Source organism: Lepisosteus oculatus, chromosome 23 (assembly GCF_040954835.1).
Source record: "Lepisosteus oculatus isolate fLepOcu1 chromosome 23, fLepOcu1.hap2, whole genome shotgun sequence".
NCBI classification, from domain to species: Eukaryota; Metazoa; Chordata; class Actinopteri; order Semionotiformes; family Lepisosteidae; genus Lepisosteus; species Lepisosteus oculatus.
In genome coordinates this window covers 4198672-4222162 of record NC_090718.1, presented here as the reverse complement: position 1 = coordinate 4222162, position 23491 = coordinate 4198672, and positions in this window count along the sequence as shown.

Sequence of the window (23491 nt, the reverse complement as noted above, 5' to 3'; positions counted from 1 at the left end):
AATGTAATACACAAAAGCCATCTGTCCATTTTCTAACCCCTCCCTCCAATTGAGGATGGCGGGAGAGGAAGCTGGAGCCTATCCCAGCAAGCAATGGGAGCAAGGCGGGGTATCCCCTGGATGGGACGCCAGTCCACCACAGGACACACACAGACACAAACACACACTCACAGCAGGCTCAGTTATCCCAGAAGCGAATTGACCTTTGATGCTTTTTAAGCGTTCAGACTGTGGAGAAGAAATTGCACACACAAAAAAAAAACCACAGAGAGAACATGCAGACTCCACACAGACAGCACCCCAGGAATTGAACCCAGTAACCCAGTGCTTAGAGGCAGCAATGCTAAACACGGCACGACTGTGTCGCCTAATGCAGAAAATATATCATTTAGAAATGTGATATTAGTAGTCTCAGACAGATGTCCGATTTAGGTTGAGTTTGTATCTTATGATATTAGATTGAAACTTGATATTGTGGGGGGCTGGTTAGCTCTGCTGCCCGGGTTCGATTCCTGGGCGTGCGCAAGCTGTCCCCTGCGCCGAGTGGGTGTAGAAGAGTCTCTTGCTAGGACTGGCTCAACTTAAGGAATTTATGTTCACCACAGCCGATGTCGCCCCTGGGTTCACATGAAAGCTTCTTCAAGGCTTTTGGTAAAAAAATAAAGCATTGTGTGTGCTTGGCCAGGAGCAGAGTGGTGGCGCACAGCGGTCAGCACTGCCGCCTCACAATGCAGGGTTCCTGGGTGCAATTCCCGGGGTGCTGTCTGGGTGGAGTTTGCATGTTCTGCCCATGTTCGCATGGGTTCCCTCTGGGTGTGCTGGTTTCCTCCCACAGTCCAAAGAAAGCTGGCCCTGGTGTGAGTGTGTGTCTGTGTGTGCCCTGTGACGGACTGGTGTCCTGTCCAAGGTGTACCTTGCCTTACGCCTGTTGCTTGCTGGGATAGACTCTGGCTCCCCACTGTGATCTTGAACTGGAAGACGTGGTTAGAAAATGGACAGATGGATTAAAGATTCCTCTACGTTCTCACCTGGTCTGTTACAACAAAACAATTCAATCCAGCAGGCACCCAGTTTTCTGCACCTAGGGCTGTAACCCAATCTCTTCCTCACCTAAAGCTCCACTCACATGGGGGGGGGGGGGGAGAAAATTGATAAGCTAGAGGAAAAAGTTGCACCCTGCCTGTTGAATTTTGCCAGGAGCTGCAATTCCTGCCCCGCTGTTGAGATCTTATCTCCGTGAGGGAGGCTGACTCTGTGGCTGTTATCAGCGAGATCTGCTGAGCCCAGCAGGCACGCAGGCCGTGGGACAGTGTCAGAGCCCAGTCCCCACCCTGTCACTCCTGTTTCTGCTGCGGGTCACAGCTCACCTGCATGGGAAGGAGCTCTGAGTCTCGTCTCACGGCCTGCTGGAGCTGAGAGTGAAGGTGTTAAGGACAAATCTGCAGGTCAACCTGTCGGGGACGTAGCTCAGTGGTAGAGTGCATGCTTTGAACGGTTGAGGGCCCGGGTTCAAACACGCGGGCTTTTGCGTGCGGAGTGGTGGCTCTGTGGCTCAGGATCTGGAAGGTTGCTGGTTCGAATCCCGTGGCCGGCAGAGGAATCCTACTCTGTTGGGCCCCTGAGCGAGGTCCTTAACCCCAGCTGCTCCAGGGGCGCCGTATAAATGGCCGACCCTGCGCTCTGACCCCCAGCTTCTCTCTCCCTGTCTGTGTGTCTCATGGAGAGCAAGCTGGGGTCTGTGAAAAGACAAATTCCTCATGCAAGAAATTGTATAGGGCTAATAAAGTGATCTGATCTTATAACCAGACCAGAAAAAGTGGCACCTCAGACAGATTCTGCGAGCTGATACTCGTACTGCAGACTCCCAGTCCTCCTCCTGGGCACCAGTCCACATCGCACAATTTCACCTGTGCCCTTTTGACCCATGTTCCCTCTCAGCTGTGTGCGCACACAGGTGATGAAATCAGCGCACAGAGGAAACTGAACTGCGCAACAAAAATTAAATTCCGCCGAAAATCTGATAATAAAACAAACACGGTCGTCCATTGAGAAATGCGAACTTGGCCACACGAGACTGACTGCGAGAGGCCCAACTTGGCTGCATGCATTAGTATTGCTAATCGATCATCGATATCTCTGCTCTCGTAGTCTCGAACCTCACCACCCCTGCTCGCTCCACACTCAGTCTCTCTGACTGGGCTCGCTGAATCGCTGTCCCGGGCTTTTGAGATCCCTGTGCTTCTCTGAGAGTGACTATATTAACAAACAATAATTTCGGGTTTACAATTTTACATCCACTCAATTTAGTGCGCACAAAGTTTAGTCGGGGGGGGGATGTTCACAACTTGACATGTTTGCGCCCACAGGCCATTAAGAATTAGAGGGAACGTTGCTTTTGCTAATATCGCCGATTATCCCCGACACCAATTAGCCCAGCAGCGTGTGTGTGGGACTGTGGGAAGCAACACAGGAGAACTCGAGGGGAGCAGACAGACTCCACACAGACAGCACCCCAAGAAACGGATCCCAGCTCGGCCACTGCGCCACCGGGCGGCCGGACAGCGACACCAACAGGGTGAGGACGCGCATTTCGGTCTCGACTTTGTTAAATGCTTTGGCAAAAGGTAACTTTTTTTTCCCCAGGAATCTCCGCTACCTCCCTCAATAGTTTTAACGCCTGTTCAGGCAGAACTAGGGACTGCGGGTCGGTGACGTGGCCGGGAGAGAAGGGGAACTGAGAACTGGGTCCACAGTAGCGCACCGGCGTGACTTCGTCAGGGAACGGTATGCGTGTGGCGGAACTGCCGAGATGCGAGCTGACAGGTTCTGTGGCTTCGCTGTAATCACTTATTTATTTACGGCTAATTAGCAAAAGGGGGCTGCGACGGGGAGGGAGAGGATGATTAATGCCGTGTGTCAGCCCGCATGAGCGCCGGCGCGGCCGAGGGAGCCGGGGAGCCCAGCCGGCACACCGCTGCCCCCAGCTGGCTGACGGAGGAACTGCAGAGCGCCGCGCACGCCGGACCGCAAACCACGACCTAGAGGCGATCTCCACTGTGCACACCTGTGCTCGCCTCGGAGCTAATACTGGCCTGCCGCCGCAACCCTTTGCTGCTTCAAGATAATGTATCTTTCTCACGGAGAAAGCAGAAGCTGATTCCACTCTGAAAAGTAAAAAGGTAGATAAAAAAACGTCTGAAAGTAAAACCCGGCAGAGCAGAACGCCGGAACGCGGATAATGATAGATTTCAGGATTTTCTTAAACTGTTCTATTTGCAGGCAGTTCTGTATTGTTTTCTTAAATACAATAGCAACACTTCTAGGGACATGAACCACCACATTGTTCGCTATGTATTATAAAGTTATGAAGTTTATTATATTATAAAGTATTTTAAATCACTCCCCCTGGAGAATAGCTATCCATTTTCCTGAACATGTTTCGCTGCCAGGTTACTGTGAAACGTGTTTGTGGAGTGAATGGTTTACGGTTGGAGATATTTCTGATATGAGAATACAATTAAGTGTCATTATTATCTTTTCATTGCGTGATTTCTTAGCATTGTAAGTACTTAGCATTTTCCTTCAAGAAAACAGTGTAGAAATAAAATAGGATTATAGAACAGTATAGTATAAACATGGACAGGAAGTGTGAGCATTTTAAAATACCAAAACCTCTTCGGTTTTTGCCGGCGTGTTTAACTTTCTGCAGTTTGCTTTTTGTTGCTTTAGCCTTCGGATTCTGGAATAAAAATAAATTCACGTAAAGTAAATCTAACTCCCAGCTAATGTGCTTTCTCCCTTAGGCCTGTGGGTTTAGCTATTTACACAAGACGCTTGTACTTGGTAGCATACAAAGCAACATCGCATGCTAACAACGCACAATTCGCCGGATAGCAGTGTTATAGTTTATGCTTTGTGCTTTGTTCGGGCTCCACGTTTGTACGGTTGTGTGGGCGTAGGTAATGTTAATAATAACGTAAAAAGGGCCAAAATCGAGATTGTGTTGAATATAGGACAATTAACCGGCGTCCCCCAATTTTCACCCCCCTGTCCGCAAGAGAAATTAAATCGGATTCATTCGCCTGTACTGAGGCGGGTTGTCTTAACTGTCTGTGATTGCGTATAGAAACACCACCGCCTCAGCCACTCATACTCCACGTCATCGACGCATGTGCGCTCTCTGCTGCCCCCCAGTGGACACAAGCCCGAATGTCAGTGAAGTCATGCGCTTGCCTCCGAAGCGTAACACGCAACAGTCAAAACAGGAGAGCACAAACAAACAAACAGCACAAAAAGCCCACACAACACAAACAAAAATCAGCACACGAACGAAAAAGAGCGCCCACAGAAAAACGTGTTCAGAGCGGAAATGGGGGCTCGCAGCGGACATGTCGTGTGCTGTAAGGAGACGGGGAGGTTACAGGCCGGCGTGAGGTGAAGGTTAATTTATCTGGGCCATAGTAAAGGTGAATATAAATACGTGTTAATACGGAAATAACGTTCAAAAGTAGTAAGAATCCCCATAATTTAATTTTAAACGCTACTGGGTTCATATTTACTTGACTAAATTAAAATACTAAAGGGGGAACTTGCATAAGAAGAGGTATTTATATGAGGGACAAGTAATAGGTTTATTCCATGCTGAAAAAAAGAAGAAAGAGAACACAACGTTTCGGCCGTGGAGCCTTCTTCAGGTGTATTTACATGAGCTTCTCATAGAAACAGTTGTGGACAGGGTGGAGGACTTTAATAACATTTTGCTTTGACCTCAGTGTGGACATCCTCCTGTCGCGGGTGTTTTTGAAGGTTGTAGAAAATCCGCGGAAAGGTCTTGTCAAAAACTCAACAAGTGCACTGGACACAGCGCTGCCCTCTCGCCGAACAACAGGCGTCATGTCTGGTGAGAGCCTACTTTAAACACATTTTTTGTGCACTGAATTTTGTGCTGTTACTTTTTTGTTTGTGCGCTCGTTTTGTTGTTGTGTAGGTTTTTGTTGTTGTTGTGCAGTCGTTTTTGGTTTGTGCACTCATTTCTGTTTCTGTTGTCGATTTGTGTTTGTGTTGTGTCATTTCTTTTGCTTGTGCACTCGTTTTAGTGTTGTGTAGGTTTTTTTGTTGTGCATTTTTTTTGGGTTTGTGCAAGCATTTGCGTTTCTGTTGTGGATTTTTGTTTGTGCCCTCATTTTTGTGTGTCGTCGGCTCCATTTACAGAACTCAAGTTGAATGCGCGAGGAACAGGTAGAGGTTTAGTCCCTGCTGAAGAGATCCGTTTCAGCTGTGCAGCCTTTCTTTTCAGCAGGGAACAAACGTCCACCCGTTCCCTTTCAATTTACAGAAGGTGTGATGCACGTATATCTCTAAATACATCATAAAAAAACATAAATCTACTCTACAAATAAACGTATTTAACTGCTGAGTCTGAGATTGATGCCGCTGGGCTGAATCGAAACCAAGGTACGTGCCGGCTGTGTGATCCCCCAACTTGAGGTCTGTCCTTCTGGAATTAGTAACATATTAACGTGTCTGGTCTTACAGCCAGCTCGGATTGAGGAGCAAGAGGGTTAAGAAAACAAACCGCCGTCAGGCCTGAACTGGGCTGCAAGTCATGCGCTCGGCTCCCGAGTCCTCAGCGCGGAGCGCCCTCTAGCGGACAGCGAGAGACACGCAGTCAAGACGCGGTTCATCCTCCGACACACGAAGAGGCGGAGTTGGAGAAGCGTAAAATGTTTAATCCATTAAAAGAAGAGCGTTGCCCAACAAGCAGTTTTGACCCAAAGTTGTAAAACCTGCACACCACACTCGATTGAAGTTTACTTAAGGTGATTTCACCCGAAAGATGATAAATATGTTACAATATAAACGTGCAAGGCAGCCATCAAGACTGGTACAATAATCTGTTCAATTTCGCCGCGTTAAGGGCACGTTATCAAATGGCCCCAACAACACCAAGGCAAATCTGTTTTTTCGATTTCGATTAAGGTCCGCCGACGTACATTCACTCGAGAAGGTGGGAGGTTCTGAAATGCACAGCTTTAGTACCGGCACACAGAGGAGGAGATTCGACAGGAAGTGAAAAGGGATGAACATTGCTATAGGAGTGGAAGCCGACCGGCGGAGACAGAGCTGGCGATATCCAGGCGTCAGCTGGCTGTACCATCAGCGGCAGGCTCCTGGGGAGGTAATTAGACTAATTAGTGGGTATAGCGGTACTTCAATAACGCAGACTTTCGAAACAATTGTGGATGTCTTGCATAACAGCAACAGGGGCGGTGCGGTGGCTCTGTGACCGGAAGGTTGCCGGTTCGTATCCTGCAGCCGGCAGAGGATACCTACTCCGTTGGGGCCTCTGAGCGAGGCCCTGAACCCCAACTGCTCCAGGGGCGCCGTATAAATGGCTGCCCCTGCGCTCTGACCCCCAGCTTCTCTCTCCCTGTCTGTATGTCTCATGGAGAGCAAGCTGGGGTCTGCGAAAAGACAAATTCCTCATGCAAGAAATTGTATAGGGCTAATAAAGTGATCTGTTCTTATAACATAAAAACGTACTGTAGTATTTCCACACATTCACTTAATATTCACATTTACTGCGGTAACGTGTTGTACCTACAGTAATAGTTCTAAAATGAATTGCGTTTAGAATCGGCCCCATCAGATTGCCTTTTTAAATTACTTCTTTAATGAAACTTAAACCTCTCGGTTTTACTTAAACTTTTCAGTTTTAAGTCGCCGGAATTCAAAAACGCGTGAGGAAACACTTTCTATGTTGTTGCTTGACGTTTGGACCTCTCTGAGCACGATCCTGTGTTTCCATCACAGTTCCGTTTAGCCGTGTCGGCGGAACAACATCGGATTAAATAAATCAATCTAAGGGAAAAACCTGTTTGTGAACAGGTGCATCGTTTAAACATGAAGGATTTTTTTTCTCCCCCAAAAATTATAATCCTAGAATGCAAAGCCTGCTTACCTTCAGAGTTCATCCGTGTTGACAGCCCTGCTGAGGAAAGCGGAAAACACGCGTCTTGAGAAGTCCGATCATATTCAAGATGTACAGTACCGTTCGTACCAGTTTTAGCGTGTTTACTCGTATTATAAGGCCATTATCATGAAAAGAATGTGAATTCCACTACACCGCTGTATAAAGTCGTTTGATAAAGGACACGATCCAGCCCCCCTGCGCTACAGCCTGCTGTATGATCACTCGCCACCAGCAGTTATTAATCGGAATAAACTGAAACAGTAACCCTGCAAAACGAAATAAACTACTAATGGCTACTAACAGATGCTTGCCACCTAATCCTTTGGAGCGGGCGTTGGGACAGTTCCGGGCTGTAACAGGGCTACAAGGCAGGGAAATTAAGATCCTAAGATCTTCAGGAAGATTTAAAGAACGTTTACGGTCGAGGAAATACATTTTAAGCGGGGATCCCCCGATTATAGTGGGGGAAACTGGCCGTTTCGGCCCTCATTACTGCCTGCTCTTGTTGTTCTTGCCGATGAATACGGGTTCGTGACGGCAGAGTCGCATGACAGACTTTCATGGAGTTCAATCCCACAGTTCCCTTCAGTGTCAGCCCCCACAGAGTCGGACATTCACAGACATGGCAGGGAGGTTGTTGTACATTCCCACACCTCTGTGCCTCAACGTGTGTCCCCTCTCACTTGCTCTCGACCTGCGGGTGTGCCCCTGGCTTCCCTGCTGAGCCTCAGGCCTCGGGCCCCCGTCAGGGTTTTGAATTCGACGCGTTTGTGCAAAAATGCCAGGAGAAGGGGTGGCGTGAGGCCTCAGCCTCGGCTACCCCCAGCTCAGGAAGGGTGTCTGCCTTCTTTTAGGGTTTTCTCTGGTTCCCCACTCTGTCCAGGGGGAGAACAGTCCCTCCCTATCTGGGCCTTGGAATAACAGCGAGCTCTAAGGAAGGCATCAGGCTCGCCCACACTCCCCTGCCTGTGTACGCCCCTACTCCTGTGGCCACTCCCTTGGCATTACCTTTTCCGACTGCTGCCTCCGCAACTGAGCCGTTTACCTGCGGGAACAACACAGAGGGGTCAGGAGACAGACAGACCGGCGCCGCCGGGTCGAGCCAGGCCCGGCGCGCTCGTCTTTGCCCCTGGGGGTGGCTGGCAGGCGGCGGCGGGAGGTCCGCCGTGCTCAACTCCAATCTGCTCTCGTGACTCCACACAGCGGCGGTTCTGCTTCACAGCAGACTGAGGGCTGTAGCAGTGACCCTCCTTCATCCTGGCAGGCACAGGCCTAATGTGCCATGATCAAAAACATTCGCCTACTGTCTACAGGATACTACAGCCCTGCGGACTGCGTCTACAGGATACTACAGCCCTGCGGACTGTGTCTACAGGATACTACAGCCCTGCGGTCTGTGTCTACAGGATACTACAGCCCTGCGGTCTGTGTCTACAGGATACTACAGCCCTGCGGTCTGTGTCTACAGGATACTACAGCCCTGCGGTCTGTGTCTACAGGATACTACAGCCCTGCGGTCTGTGTCTACAGGATACTACAGCCCTGCGGTCTGTGTCTACAGGATACTACAGCCCTGCGGTCTGTGTCTACAGGATACTACAGCCCTGCGGTCTGTGTCTACAGGATACTACAGCCCTGCGGTCTGTGTCTACAGGATACTACAGCCCTGCGGTCTGTGTCTACAGGATACTACAGCCCTGCGGTCTGTGTCTACAGGATACTACAGCCCTGCGGTCTGTGTCTACAGGATACTACAGCCCTGCGGTCTGTGTCTACAGGATACTACAGCCCTGCGGACTGTGTCTGTTGGATACTACAGCCCTGCGGACTGTGTCTACAGGATACTACAGCCCTGCGGACTGTGTCTACAGGATACTACAGCCCTGCGGACTGTGTCTGTTGGATACTACAGCCCTGCGGACTGTGTCTACAGGATACTACAGCCCTGCGGACTGTGTCTACAGGATACTACAGCCCTGCGGACTGTGTCTACAGGATACTACAGCCCTGCGGACTGTGTCTACAGGATACTACAGCCCTGCGGACTGTGTCTACAGGATACTACAGCCCTGCGGACTGTGTCTACAGGATACTACAGCCCTGCGGACTGTGTCTACAGGATACTACAGCCCTGCGGACTGTCTGTTGGATACTACAGCCCTGCAATGAAAACATGAGCAATTAAGAGATCAGCTAGCAAGGCACTTGGAGAATCTAGTGTTACCCACCCCCATGTGTCACCCCAGCTTCGCGAGTAATGTGTGATGACGAGTGTCGTTTTCAGCAGCTTGTCCTGTGTTTGAAGCCTGTCTATACAATTGTCTTTCGGTGCAGCTGGTGCATATTGGTGTGGTGAAATTCCACCTGCGTCCCTTGGAGGCAAGGATATGACTACAAAATCAGCAGACTAAGGCAGATCCCGTCCTCTTTGCCCTTTCCTGCTGCTGTCATGTTGGCGGACTCTCGTCCTGTCTGCTGCTGGAGCCCCTGCGGGCGCATGGCGGCCTGGCGCGGACTTACTGAAGAGGATGGCGATGCCCAGGCAGAATGCCACCGCCGCGAAGATGAGCCCCCCCCTGCGGATAAACTCGTAATCTGGGAAGAGAGAAAAGGCAGGGTAGGAGGGGGGGGTCAGATTCCTAGGCTGCACCTGGGCAGGGCTGACACCTTTATATTCTCGCTTCTCTGAAACCACCTGGGCAGGCTGGCACTGCCCTATTGCTTGAATGTAGTTGCAGACCTGGGGGTTCATGCTAAGTTTAGAGAGACAGACATCTGTCATCGCCAGCAGCCATGTCACCCTGCAACTCCCAGCTGGCAGCCCCCCTGGAGCTCAGCAGTGTGAGCCTGGCCAGAACCTGGATGGGAGACTCCTGGGAAAGCTGAGGTTGCTACTGTTGTGTGCTCTGATGACTGGTTAGAGTCTTCCTGTGGAACCACGGTGGATATTTCATTCAGTCATTTCATTCTAAATTGTTTCATGCTCCAGAACCTCCCTAGCAGATGTGGCAATCACTGAGCGCAGAGTGAAAAGGAGTCTTCGGTTGTAATTTGGTTAAGTTCAGACACTTTTGTTCTCCACACCAGACTCTGATTCCTCTAATTTTGAGTAAAGACTTAGACTGTCTTTACTTGTGATTGTGATTGCGGCTGTAGGACATTGTTGAGACACCTCCTATCTGATGGCCAGATATACTGCTATATCGAACAATAAAATGCTGCTCAGTTTGGTTGAGTAAGTGATTCCTAGAAATACTGTATGTCAAAGAAACCGGGCAAAAAAGATGGATCAAACTGGAAAGATCGTCTGTTGCAGATTCACTGCAATTGAGGATAGACGATGAAAGTGATCACTGCATACAGATAAAACATTTCCAGTTCCCTCCTCTAACGTCAAACCTGAAGATGGTATCAACCCTTTCATGAAACATCTTTATGATCTATGAGTTTGTTTAACAGTGATCACATGAAGAGGGAATTCAATTATTATTTCCACAATGTGGCTTATTTGAATAAGAATAAGAAGTAGTCCCTATACAAGATTCACCAGCCCATCTCAGACCTTTACCACAGTACATCACAGACAGCCCATAGTGGGCTTCTTTACTGCTGGGCACATGTGGGCTCGGTGACTCTTTGTGTCCGAACGCTTGCGGATCGTTTTGTGCTACCGGCTGTCGGAAGTTGTGACAGGTGATAACATTGAAGGCCATTACCGTAGGTGAAGGGATCCAGGTCCATCTTGGGTTTATCTGAGGATGGAAAAAAAAAACGCAATAAGGAAAGAGGAGAGTGAAAAAGCATCGGATCAGCCTTTTGCTCAAGAGGATGAGCTCTCGTTGCCAAAGCATCAGAGGAAATGTGGACTTGCACTTGTCAAAGCAACGATCCACAAAGTTAGGAACTTTCCTGGAGCAGCGGCATAGATATTATGTTTAAAACAAGCTACATAGGTCCATTTGTTCTGCTGATTTGTATTTTCATCAAAGGAGGTGATCAGCCCTGGACAAGACTGTGTCTGATCGCTGGTCTCTGAGCCCCGGACAAGCCTGTGTCTGATCGCTGGTCTCTGAGCCCCGGACAAGCCTGTGTCTGATCGCTGGTCTCTGAGCCCCGGACAAGCCTGTGTCTGATCGCTGGTCTCTGAGCACCGGACAAGCCTGTGTCTGATCGCTGGTCTCTGAGCCCTGGACAAGCCTGTGTCTGATCTCTGGTCAGAGCCCTGGACAAGCCTGTGCCTGTGACAAGCAAGTATTTCGAATGTAAACGTCATCCATCTGTTTTCTAACTGCTTCATCCAATTCAGGGCCATGGGGGAACCAGAGTCTATCCCAGCAAGCAATGGGCACAAGGTGGGGTACACCCTGGACAGGACACCAGTCCATCTCAGGGCACACACTGACAGCAACACACACACACACGCACACCAGAGCTGCTTTTCCCAGAAGCCAATTAACCCACTAGCTTGACTCTGGACTGTGGGAGGAAACCCCCATGAACATAAGGAGAACATGCAAACTCCACACAGACAGCCCCCCCTGGGAATTGAACCCAGGGTCCCAACGCTGTGAGGAAGCAGTGCTCACGCTACATGACAGGGTCTTCCATAAACATCATCCGAATCACAAATTATTATTGTTAAATGAGTTCACACAACATTCCTGTTCCTACCTCTCACTCTCCTCCCAAGAATCATCCTCCACCCCCGTGTCCATATGCACACAATTCCAGAACCCGACACTACTTACAATAAACATTTTCTACACAGCAATACCATAGCAAAACACCACAAACACCAATCTATTACCCTATTTAATAAGCTAATACCATAGTATATGGGTAGCTTTTATGCTGGGCGATGAACTGTAGTTGCTTCTGTCCTTGCATGTTAACACGCCAGGTAGGCATTTACATTTTTTTCCCCAAAACTGATCACATGCAATGGGGTGGATTAGAATATCCCATCTCTACTTGAAGGGCTTTTCCTGTTTTTACTTTTAAGTGTAATTCACATTCAGTAAGGTAGGTAGGCTTGCCTCTCCTGGTTTGACAAATCCGTCTAACTTTTGTGTTTCAAGTCTAGTCCTTCACGTCTTGAGATCTCCCGCCCCCCCGAAAGGGGACAGATCACTGATGGACAGGTGTGAATTGAGTTTGCACGCTGTGGTCCAAATGCTCCAGACGCAGAACTCTCCACTGCCAGAGAGTGGAGAGTTTTTTCATGCCAGGCGACTAGATCCATTTTCTCCCAGGATCTGTCTCTCTGCGTGGTTTAAAAGTTCAGCTGCGTTGCAGAAATATTTCTAATAACAACAGCATGGAAGGAGAGTGAGAAAGAGCAGAGGAGAGAAGGCGAGGAGTTGGAGAGAGGGGACAGAGGCGAGATTGCCCGGGGGCAGGCTGGGAGACCTACCTGCGCTCATGGTGTCTCTGCTGCTCTGCGCCGTGCTCCGAGTGGGACTGCAGTCTCTCCCAGCGCACGGGGCGTCTCGGAGGCAGGTCCTGACGGGGGTCAGCGCACAGGCACGCCTGCTGCTGCTGCTCTTCCGGGACCTGGGGCCAGCCTGGGGGGACAACACACACGCACGCGCACACACACACTCTCTCTCTCGAATCGCACGCGCCCTCTCTTCAGCCTGGCCTGGGGCAAGGGCAGAGTTCCAAGAACTCATTTGCTTCAAAGCTCAAATAGAGCAGGTCCCCCCTAGGAAATGTTTTAAGGTGATCACCGTGTGCGCCTTCCAGCTCCTACCTGTGCTGTTGTTTTATTTCCTTGTTTTGCATTCGTAAAGCAGAGACCTAGCTTTGCCCTGTGATGCAAAAGCGGGCCTGGGAGTATAGGATTTTGTCCGTGGGCAGGATCTTTTTGTGTGAAAGACATGATGTGCTGACACCTGTTATCGTCACAAAGGAATCGGGCTGAGCAAGCAGACTGTTGTTTCACATACTGTATATGGGAGCCTGTAGGAAGGATCTAAAGGTTAACTCTCTCTATATATAGATCCTAAAACATGTGCTTCTCCGAATGCCGTGCCATTCCCTGTGCTTAAAGCTTGCTGGTGAGCAAGGGCAAGGAGATCAGACAGGTCCTATCACAGGGAAACACCTTCCTTTCCAAAACAACCCTGCTTTCAGATGTTCACTGAACGGCACTGTGACTCCTCGCATCCCTGCAGTGACCCCCTTGAAGACGACACGTGTGTAACACACATGGAGTCAAGAAGTAGTAATACGATGCATGAAGAGCAAGACAATATCATCCAAAAAAAAAAAAAAGAAAGTTATAGAATATAGGATCTGAAGCAAAAAGATGACACTTTGAAAACCTTTCCTGTCAGTTTGGATAACCTAGCTCAATAAACCTGGAATAATAATAGCTGCTAATGATTTATTGTTTTATTTATTATATACTATGAGCCGGGCACAGACTATCTGTAAAGATGGGTTTGTTGCCGATCGGTGATCAGCAAGGGGGCTGTCCTGATGTCTGCAGGTTTTTTGTTCCTGGTTCCAGGAGTTTGGCACCCCCACCCATGACTGATCGACAGAACACTTTGTAGAGTGTTGTAGAGCTCTAACATACAAGCACGGTCAGTGAGAGGGGATGATGGAGACTGCCCTGTTTAAAACTTCACGTCTCACAACACATTAAGGCACACAGTCGGTCGGAGAGGAATTAGCTCAGGAACGATGAGCTGGGAGACAGACAGCAGACATGGGCTTTGGGAGTAGAACTCCCTAAGGGGACAGCAGTGTGGCTCGGTGGTTAGGAGTTCTGAACTGGTGAGTGGGAGGTTGCAGGTTCAAATCCCAGGTGAGACACAGCTGTTGTACCCTTGAACCCAAAACTTCACCTGAATGGTTCTAGTTTAATGCTCAGCTGTATCGATAGGAGCAGATGTCAGTTGCTTTGGATAAACTTGTCCACGAAAATAGCAGCTGCTGTTTCACCCAATAAATTAGCGATAGGGATCCCTTATCTGGACGTTTGTAACACCTTTGAGTTTTCATGAAAAACAAAATGAATTTCAGGCGCCTGGACTCTTTGCCACCAGGAATGCAGAGTTCATGCCCTAAAGAGGTCCTGTTGATGCAACGCTCCATGGAAAGATCCAGAAGAGAGTCACAGGATTTGGAAACTGGGGATTTTATGGGCTGGGTGACAGAGCAAAGTGCTGTTAGTTCTAGGCCGGTGAGCGGTTAAGATTTAATCAGTTTTGTGAGTAGCGTATGTCTGAAGGTGAAGTGCAGGTTATTGTATTTTTTACCGATGCCTGTGGAAAAACAACTCTGATAACAAAACCCCCGCCGGGCCTCTGGAGGAGTGCTGAATTCACAACAATGAGGTGATAACAATCGCGGGATTTTAGGCGGACCGTACTGGAAGTCATCCGAGTTCTGCAGGACAATGAAAGGCCAGAGAAAATGTGGTGATGCCAGACGTCAGAGCCCAGTTCGACGTGGTTTTGATGTACGGTTGTTATGAAAAGCCCTCGGATGTGCTGAGCAGAGACGCTCTCATTCCCTAAGACCCTGACATTCCTGCAGGTTTTTATACCACAGACACAGCCATGAGGAGCACACTACAGGCCTAAAGATGTGAGGAAAGTGTGGGGTGGCACAGTGGTGCCGTGGTGAGCGTTAGTGTTTTGCAGCACTGGGGCTCTGGGTTAAATCCCTGGGGTGCTGTCTGTGTGGAGTTTGCATGTTCTCCCTGTGTTCATGTGCATTTCCTCCAGGTGCTCCAGTTTCCTCCCACAGTCCCCACACAGTGCCCTGTGATGGACTGGCGTCCAGTCCAGGGGGTACCCAACCTTGTGTTCGTTACTGGATGGGATAGGCTCCAGATCCCTGTGTTGGATAAAGTGGAGTCAGGACCTCAGATTTACTTCTTATCCGATGGAAGGCGCCTTTTTACAGTACAGTGTCTCTGTCACTGTACTGGGGCATTAGGACCCACACAGACTGCAGGATGAGCGCCCCCTACTGGCCCCACTAACACCTCTTCCAGCAGCAGCCTCAAAAAAAGAATTTCTCTTCTCTGTTGTTCTGAGCTGAATCCTGTCCCTGTGCCCTTGTTCATCTCCCATCCCCACAGTGCGCTGCACTGAAGGCTCAGGCGGTTAATTATTGATGGCTTTGCTAACGGGTAACCTGTGAGACCACAGGAGAGGCCGATGAATCAGTGCTGTCAGTGTTCCCTGCCGATTTCCCCTTGACCGCCACGTTTCCAGACTCGCAGCTCGCCTGGCCAGGAGCAATTTCCCCTGAATCCCCCCAGTGAGGATCAAAGGAAGAGAGGTGTCCCTTTGTGCCCCACTATGTGGCATATTCCTCATTTCGCTGGAATTCCGAAATTCGGAATGGTTCGGAATGGTTTCTATTGCCTGCGATGTTTGATTATGGATGGGAATGCTTTCCTTTCTGAGATGTTGGTACGGAAATAAAGTATATTTTGTAGAAAAAAAACCCTTACTTCTCTGGATATTGCGTGTGGGTTACCCTGTTGGCTTGGAGTTCAGCGCTTACAAGAATATAAGATACCGTATGCCTTCTGATGGCAGTTCAAGTATACGCACACACACGCATACACACACACATAAAGAACAAGGCACACTGTCACAGGGGTCGTTTCTTGAATTGCTCATGTTCTTTCTAACAATGAGCTCAATTAGTTTCAGGTGTTTTGCTGCCTGATGCGGTTCCCCGATATCGCTGTAGCTGTGAAAGACATCGTTGCTACTGCCCAAGGCTCTCCGCGAAGTCTGACCGAGTGCTTGGGGTTATTCTATGGGGAGAGCCCGTTCTTGGAAGACTGCTAGAAGTGTCTTATTTGCTCCTCTTCTTGTTCCTGATACCAAGTAAAAAGGGTGACAACAGCAGAATGTGGGTTTTGTCCTCAATGATAAGTCTTCTTTCTGCTGCACGGGAGAGGAAGAAAAAAAAGCTATTTTGCTCTTTAACGGCCAATTTGGGAGATGGTGTATTGTGAGTTCTGTTATTTGATAAGATCAGATCACGTTATTAACCCTATACAATTTCTTGCATTAGGAATTTGTCTTTTCGCAGACCCCAGCTTGCTCTCCATGAGACACACAGACAGGGAGAGAAGCTTGGGGTCAGAGCGCAGGGTCAGCTATTGTACAGCACCCCTGGAGCAGTTGGGGGTTCAGGGCCTTGCTCAGGGGCCCAACAGAGTAGGATTCCTCTGCCAGCCATGGGATTTGAACCAGCAACCTTCTAGCCACAGGCGCAGATCCTGAGCCACTGCTCCATTTGTGTTCCTTTACAGGTCCGCTGGCCATCATTTTGAAATAAACCTGTTGCTGTTTTTTTTTGGTCTGACCTGCCCTGAATGTCTCTCTCCCTTTTTGTAACACAGAAGACATGGGTTCCAGGCCTGCTCGGCCCATGGCAAATAAACCCCCTGAGAGTAATCAAACCCATTGTCCCCTGCTGTCTAGAAGGGAGCCAACCGATCCCTGTTTAAAATATTTAAAGTCGATGAGAATGAAAGCACTAATATATGTATGCATTCTAATCACAGGGAGGACGCAAAGCCCCAGGTAAACAGGATCAAACCTCAAAGCCAATCGCCTGTATGCCCGCAGAGGAGCTTATTGCAGTATCCAAGTGATCGCCTGAGCACAAAAGAGATTCCAGACAAATCCTTCTGTCGGCACAGCTGCCCGACCCTAGTTTTCGTTTGTTCCTGCAGAGACTTGCTGGCCAGCGGGCACAGCCGAAAGGTCAGAGTTCGGGCGTTGTCCCGGGCCCTTAAGAGTAATTTGTTCTGTTCTGAACTTGTAGATACTTATACGTGACAAACAGCAACAAGGAACAGCGATTGAATTAATTTGCTTGGGGGGAGAGAGAGAGAGAGACGGGGCGCCAAATGCTACATGAGCAGTGGGCACTCATGGTTACTGACCAATCATTAACTTCCTCCGCCAGGCACACCGAATTCACCGAATAATGAGAGTGCCCTTTGTGCTGTTCATCCTGTGCATTTTCATTTATTTGCTGCACATGGTCACACAGTACAAATCACACAGTACAAAAAAAATGTTTTCCTGGGCATATACTGTGGTACTTACAAATATGGAACGGTTACTGTCAATTCTACATGGCTATAGAAAATCTCCTTTCCCTCTTCTCCATCCAGTACTGCAAAAGTGCTTCTCAATTTTCCTGCCCAGATGATCTCTGTTAAAGGAGGTGAATAATGTTAAGATCGTTTCACAAGAGGAGGACTACAATTGGTTCAGAGAGGACAAACACTGGTCTCTTTTGCCCAGGCAGAGTAACTCCCTGCCCCACTGTGCCAGCATAGCGCTCACAGCAAGAGGTGAAAAAACACAGTTTCGGTCAGATGCTTTTGGGAAAATGCGCCGGAGTTTAATCCAGACTTGAAATTGGAGCAAAGTCTGCTTTAAAGCAATACATTTCTTTGTGCTGGGACAGTATCGAAAAAGGGAACTGCAGGCCCCGTTTCTCAGAGCCGTTATTAAACGAAAAGAAATAATTGAGGGAATTGCACAGTTTCACAACTTTCAGTGCAAAATAGTGAGCTTCGTGAAAGTCCTGTAAGTTGTCGGAGGCTGACAAGAAACCACTAGTCTCACTAGAGGCGAGAGCGAAATTCTACGGCTCCTGACGTGAAGCAGCCCTTCCTGCTCACTAGTCACTGCAATGAGAAACATGGTCTCCTAGCAATGTTGATTATTAGGAGTGTGTTTGTGTTGGTTGGCGGGTTGCTCTTTTTTTGCAATGCTTTTATCTAAAGACCACATCGCCTTGTATGTGTCGGTTTCATGAAAAAATGTACTATTCATATAGGAGTGAAATTCGCTTGGACTGAAACATGTTTACAATGGAGAAGGACTGCTTTTTGTTGCCTTGATCAGAATCGCAGAACAGCGCATACATGGAAACCTTGCCTGTTTTGTGGTTTAAATTGGAGGTTGTACACGTTACCAGGTACTTGGTAGTTTCATTGTGGTTTGGAACGGACTCATCACGGCTGATTCATTACAACCCCGAAAGGTAAAAATAACCTCACAGTTTCCCTTTGCCATATCATTTTAGTGTTCGTTATGTATTCAGGGAAAACGCATACCTTTTTCTTCCCACATGTCTTGATCCTGTTACCTGAAGGAGACATTTGCAAAACAAAGTTATTCCATCGGCCTTTATCAATCATGGCCTCCTAATAATCCCCTTCTCTGAACTGGCTTCATTACTCTGCTCTCCTCCCCACTGAGAGCTGGTGTGTGGGGAGAGTTCTGGTGCACTATGGCTGCCGTCACATCATCCAGGTGGGGCTGCACACTGGTGGGGGTGGAGGGGATCCCCATTACCTGTAAAGCGCTTTGAGTGGAGTGTCCAGAAAAGAGCTATATAAGTGTAAGCAATTATTATTATTAATATTATTATTATTATTATTCTGTCTTCAGCTGTTCATTGAGGCACTTGGGTCAATTTTTAAGTGGCCGTGTGCTGAGCTTCCCCTCAGAGAGGGTGATGAAGTAGGTCCTGTCTTAAGAATGAAAACGCTTTGAGATCTTTCTGCTTGAAAAGTCTAAAATACAGTGCCCTCCACACGGCAAGCTCCGGGACCGTGACGTGACGGGGGACACTACACTGTAAACAGGTGCCGTCCTTCAGATTTCAGACTTACCGAGGAGCAGGATCAACGAGAGGAACACGATGACCCCGGCGAAGACCAGACCCCCAGTCCGCAGAGTCTCGTAGTCTGGGAATGCACAGCAGAGATGCCCGAGGTGGCAGTCGGACGCAGTGATTAGCAACATTCACACCCAAAGTAAAATGAAATTGTCATTTGTTCGTTCAGTGCTGTCTAACATAAACGTGAACAGCAGCTAAGGGCCCTGCCAGGACTACATTCCCCAGAATCCTCTGGGGGAAGGTGCTGAGGCCTTCTCTCTGTCCCCTAGCCAATTGTTTAGCAGCAACTGGTCAGGTGATGGGAGAGCAGCAGGTCATGCCCCCCAGGGGACTCTGGGAAATGCGGTCCTGGTGGGGCTGTGCTCTCTCGGCGCATTAGGAAAGCACTTGAGCTGCTTTGTTAGGGAAGGTCTGAGCATGCACAACCACTTTGCAGGTTGTGACGGAGAGCTCATCCTCTCCATCCTGCTGGGAATCCACGCTGTGGCCACACTCACCGTAAAAAAAGTCGCTGTCTTCATAGCTTGCAGGTACTGGAAAGAGAAAACTGGGAGTGAGTGCTGATTGCTGACAGATCCTACGGGAAATTGTGCTCACCGATCACCACTATGACGCACTCACACGCAGACAGTGTACATTAAAGTGTAAGGAAAATAAATTGTATTAAAATAATGACATTTAAATCTCTGTTTTATTATTAATTCATCCATCCATTTTCTAACTGCTTACAAGTCCCAGCAAGCAATGGGCACAAGGCAGGGTACACCCTCGACAGGACGCCAGTCCAACACAGGGCACACACAGACACACACACACCAGGGCCAATTATCCCAGAAGTCAAGTGACCCCCCAGCATGTCTTCGGACTGTGGGAGGAAACTGGAGCACCCACGGAGGGAACATGCAAACTCCACCCAGACAGCACCCCAGGAATGGAACCCAGGACCTCAGCAATGCTGACAACTTTGCTATTGTGCCGCCATTTTTTCTTAATGTGTGGTTGCATTTGCAGTTGTCCGTGTTTTAAATTGACCGTTCGCTACTGCCATTTTATACATGTCTGGCATTGAATGTTGTTGTTTTGGGACAGCTAAAATAGCCATGTTGTGTGAGGGTGTGTGTGTGCGCCTAAGCACATGCCCAAGAATGCTGTTTTGAGAGCATTGTGATGCCACTTCCTCTGGGTAGCCCCACTCCCCCACTTTTTGCTATCGCTAAAACACTGGACAGACATGACCCTGGCGTTTGACTGATCGATTTAAGAGGCTGCCTTTAAGTTCTGACTAACGTAACGAGACCTACTGTACATCAGATCAGATGATTGCTACAGATGTCCTACTGATCAGCACGAGAGAGGAGCTGATCAGTATTATTATTTAATGGAAAACATAGTGAAAGCCAGGGAGAGCTAACATGAAAATCAGGTTTCTCAACCCCCGGTTGGCATTCCTTTCAACTGAGCTCTTGATCAGTAATGCTTATTCAACCCTTACTTGAGCAAACTGGTTGATTTTAACGGGTTTCTGCACTCCAGATATGTCTGGCAAATAATTAGCCAAATTAACCAAAAATGATACCGGGTGACTCCCAGAGCAGGGTTGGGAAACCTCGATAAGCCTGAGGCCTGCAGGAACGCAAGAGGCCTTCTGTTTGCAAACTTGAATAACACTAAAGTCACCTTGCTGTCATGAAGCAAAAGTTGAATTTTAGCAAGAGAAAGTTTTCTCATTTGAGGGGGCAGAGGGATGCTGCGGCGTGCCAAACGGGCTCCTGTTGTTTGGCGAGTTTGAAATCCTAATCAGAGATGTAGGATTTCCACAGCTTTGTTGGCAGAAATTCCCCAGGCGCTGAGCCATAAACATAAAGTTGTAACTTTTCACAGGATCACACACCCATGGAGTCAAAGGGCTATACTGCCACCTGGAGCAAACCCCCAACATCAAATCGTAGCGTTCACACCGGCTGTGTCACTTCTCAGGACACGAGACGCCGAGCAGGTGGTGTTTCGAACTTCGTGGCTTCTTCAGTGTGTGTGTGTGTGGGAGGGAGGGTGAATGTACTCACTGGTCTTTGCTTGCTTGTCCATCTCTCTGGGCGCGCGGAAGCTGAGCCTCTTTCTCCTGACTGGGCTGCGAAGGAGAGAGAAACGCAGAGATGGAGACCGATCTTTGCACGGCGTCACTCTCAAGCTGTTTCGATCCCCATGTTTCGGATCACCAGTTTGGGAAATGGTGATAAGCACGCGCCGTTTGTGCAATTCTGCTTGGCACTGGTAGTTTTCTGTGAACTATGGCATGCAATAGCTCAATCTGAAACCCTGGGAGAAATATAGGATAGAAGCAAAGAAAATATACGGTTTCCTGTAGAAAGGAAATTAAAGTTATATTCTGATCTAGTGCACCACATGGTGTGACAAAATGTGCAGCAGGGTCATAGAGGGAGTGTACTTTGGGCCTAGAGTTTCGAGAAGCCTCTACCGTCTCTGGCCCTGTCTTTTAAAAAAATTGTAGTTTCTTTTTGGCAGGAGAACCACATGTCCCAAGATGCCTAGGGGGGAAATGGCCTGCTCATTTCCTGTCTAAAGAGTCTCAGCTGTGAGGGATTAGCTACCTTCTTTCTGGCTTTAAAAGGGTGTGGTAAAGGTTAGTTGGGTTTTTTTTGTTTGAAGAGGACCAGGGAGTCAGACTGGGTCTTGGTGATGGCTTAGTTTGGATCCTAGAAAGGACAAAGTGAGTAATACTGAAGTTCAGTAGTTCTGCTAAGGATTCTGTTTTTTTTAATATCATTCCTCCTAAAAAGAGGGAGTTTGACTATGTTGTGGGATACTGTTTTTGTGAAAGACTTGAGGACAAAGTAAAGACTGTAGCTTTGGTTGGTTGTAACTTGAGACCATCACAATGGGGAGTGAAAGAAACAGAATTTGCTTTCAAACCCTGGTCTGACATTGCTTGGAGTTGCGAAGTAAAATATCTGAGGTTGTATACTCTGCCATGGTGGAAGGCTGTAGGTGTTGAGTAGCTGATTCACTGCTCTTCCTTAGGGAGAGACTGAATGTGAGTGGAAGCACTGAAAACAGGGGTGACTAACTTCTGTGTGCATACAGTACTGTAACCTCACATCTTTTAAATAACAATATAAAAATAAACTGATGCTATACTCCAGTGGTCTGTCACCCTGGTCCCAGAGATTCTTACAGGTCACATAACTTGAAAGTTTGGCAACACGTGAGCTATTAATAAACCAAGCAAGTGATCTCTACATGGACGTCTGGTCCTTGAGGGCTGAAGAGCGCTTAGTCCTGAATGAGCTCTGTTACTTAATTTAACACATCCCCTTGAACAGCTGACTGGTCACGATGGAATTGTTCTTTAGAAACAACACCAGAGCAGTTTTCATTGACTATACTGATTGCTATTCTTCCCAAAATCGGATGCAAGTTTCAAAATATATACAGTATGTTTTCTCATATCAAAATATTTGGGGGCTGGAAAAACACTATTCATGATTTACTGGACATTTAGCAGTAACAGGTACCTCTTCCTCCCCGTTAAACTCAGGGTTTACGGTACATGCAAATAGTCCAGACTGTGCTACAATTACTGTAGCAATTGTTCCTCATTCAAATCGTTCCTCCGGTGTTGAGCGATTGTTTACCAGCAAGCACATGGTCCCATTTTTTGCTGCAGAAGCAGATGTGCTGAATGACAACCAGTGTTCGCTGACTGGTGTATAGTGCCACCTCATGCCCAAGATTTGCTCTCGACTGGTGGGCACATGGATTGTGTGACGTGTTTGAATGTCTTTGAGGGGGAAAAATCCTAACAGTGCTTTTGTCTCAATATTCCCAGCTGAGTGGAACACAATTTGGTATTAATGGTTAGTGAGAAAGCAATCGGAGCTATCCACTTTTTCAGTTATGATTTTGCAGTTGGAACACTGAATTCATACTGGATGTACATGTGTGCAGCCTGCCATCCAGGCATTCAAAGTCATTGGAGTGGAGCTTTACTGTAGACAGATCGGAAAGCTACTTATTTATGAATGTAAATACTAACATAGGACTGTCTGTGACTGTAATCCAACACTGTAGACTGGTAGAACGGATATAGAGATATTTACAGCAGTGTAAACTGCATGCTGCAGTTCCTTTGTAGTCCACTAGATAGCAGTACACCCACAGTTTTAGCAAAACATACACAAGAAGAGATACAACAGGAATATTATGTAGTATGCAGACTAGGTAGCTGCATACAAGATACTAGACTAGTGTACTCTGGTGTATAAACTAATTATGACTGGAGAGAAAGAGGTTAAAGGAGAGGAGAGACCATATGACTTCCCTGGCTTGTCTGATCACTGGTTTGGAACATGCTACACCCATTCTTCGATTTCTGAACTTTATCTCGACTTTTGAACTATCGGCAACAAACAGTAGCGTTCTTGCCTTGAGGATTTGACGTCCCTGTTTACGAATTTTACTTTCTGTTCTGTTTTTTTAATTCTGCTCGTAAATCAAAGTTGCGCTCACCCCTGCTGGAGCGCTGCGGAGCAAGTTAACGTTGCCATGGCAGCTGGCCACACCTCCACTCACCTGTCAGTCAATGCCGATTGCCATGGATATGCAATCAGACAGGAGACCTCTACCACCTGGGAGCAATTAATGACTCTGCCCGCCTGAGGTGGTTCAGGTTACTTCAGGTCCACCCTGGCTATGCTCTGCACTATGATATGGTGTTCAGCTCTGAGCCTCTCAAATGGTTTGTCTCTGGTTCCTGTGTTCCCAGCCTTGTGCTTCTGTTGGATTGCCATCTTTCCTTCATTCTTAATTACG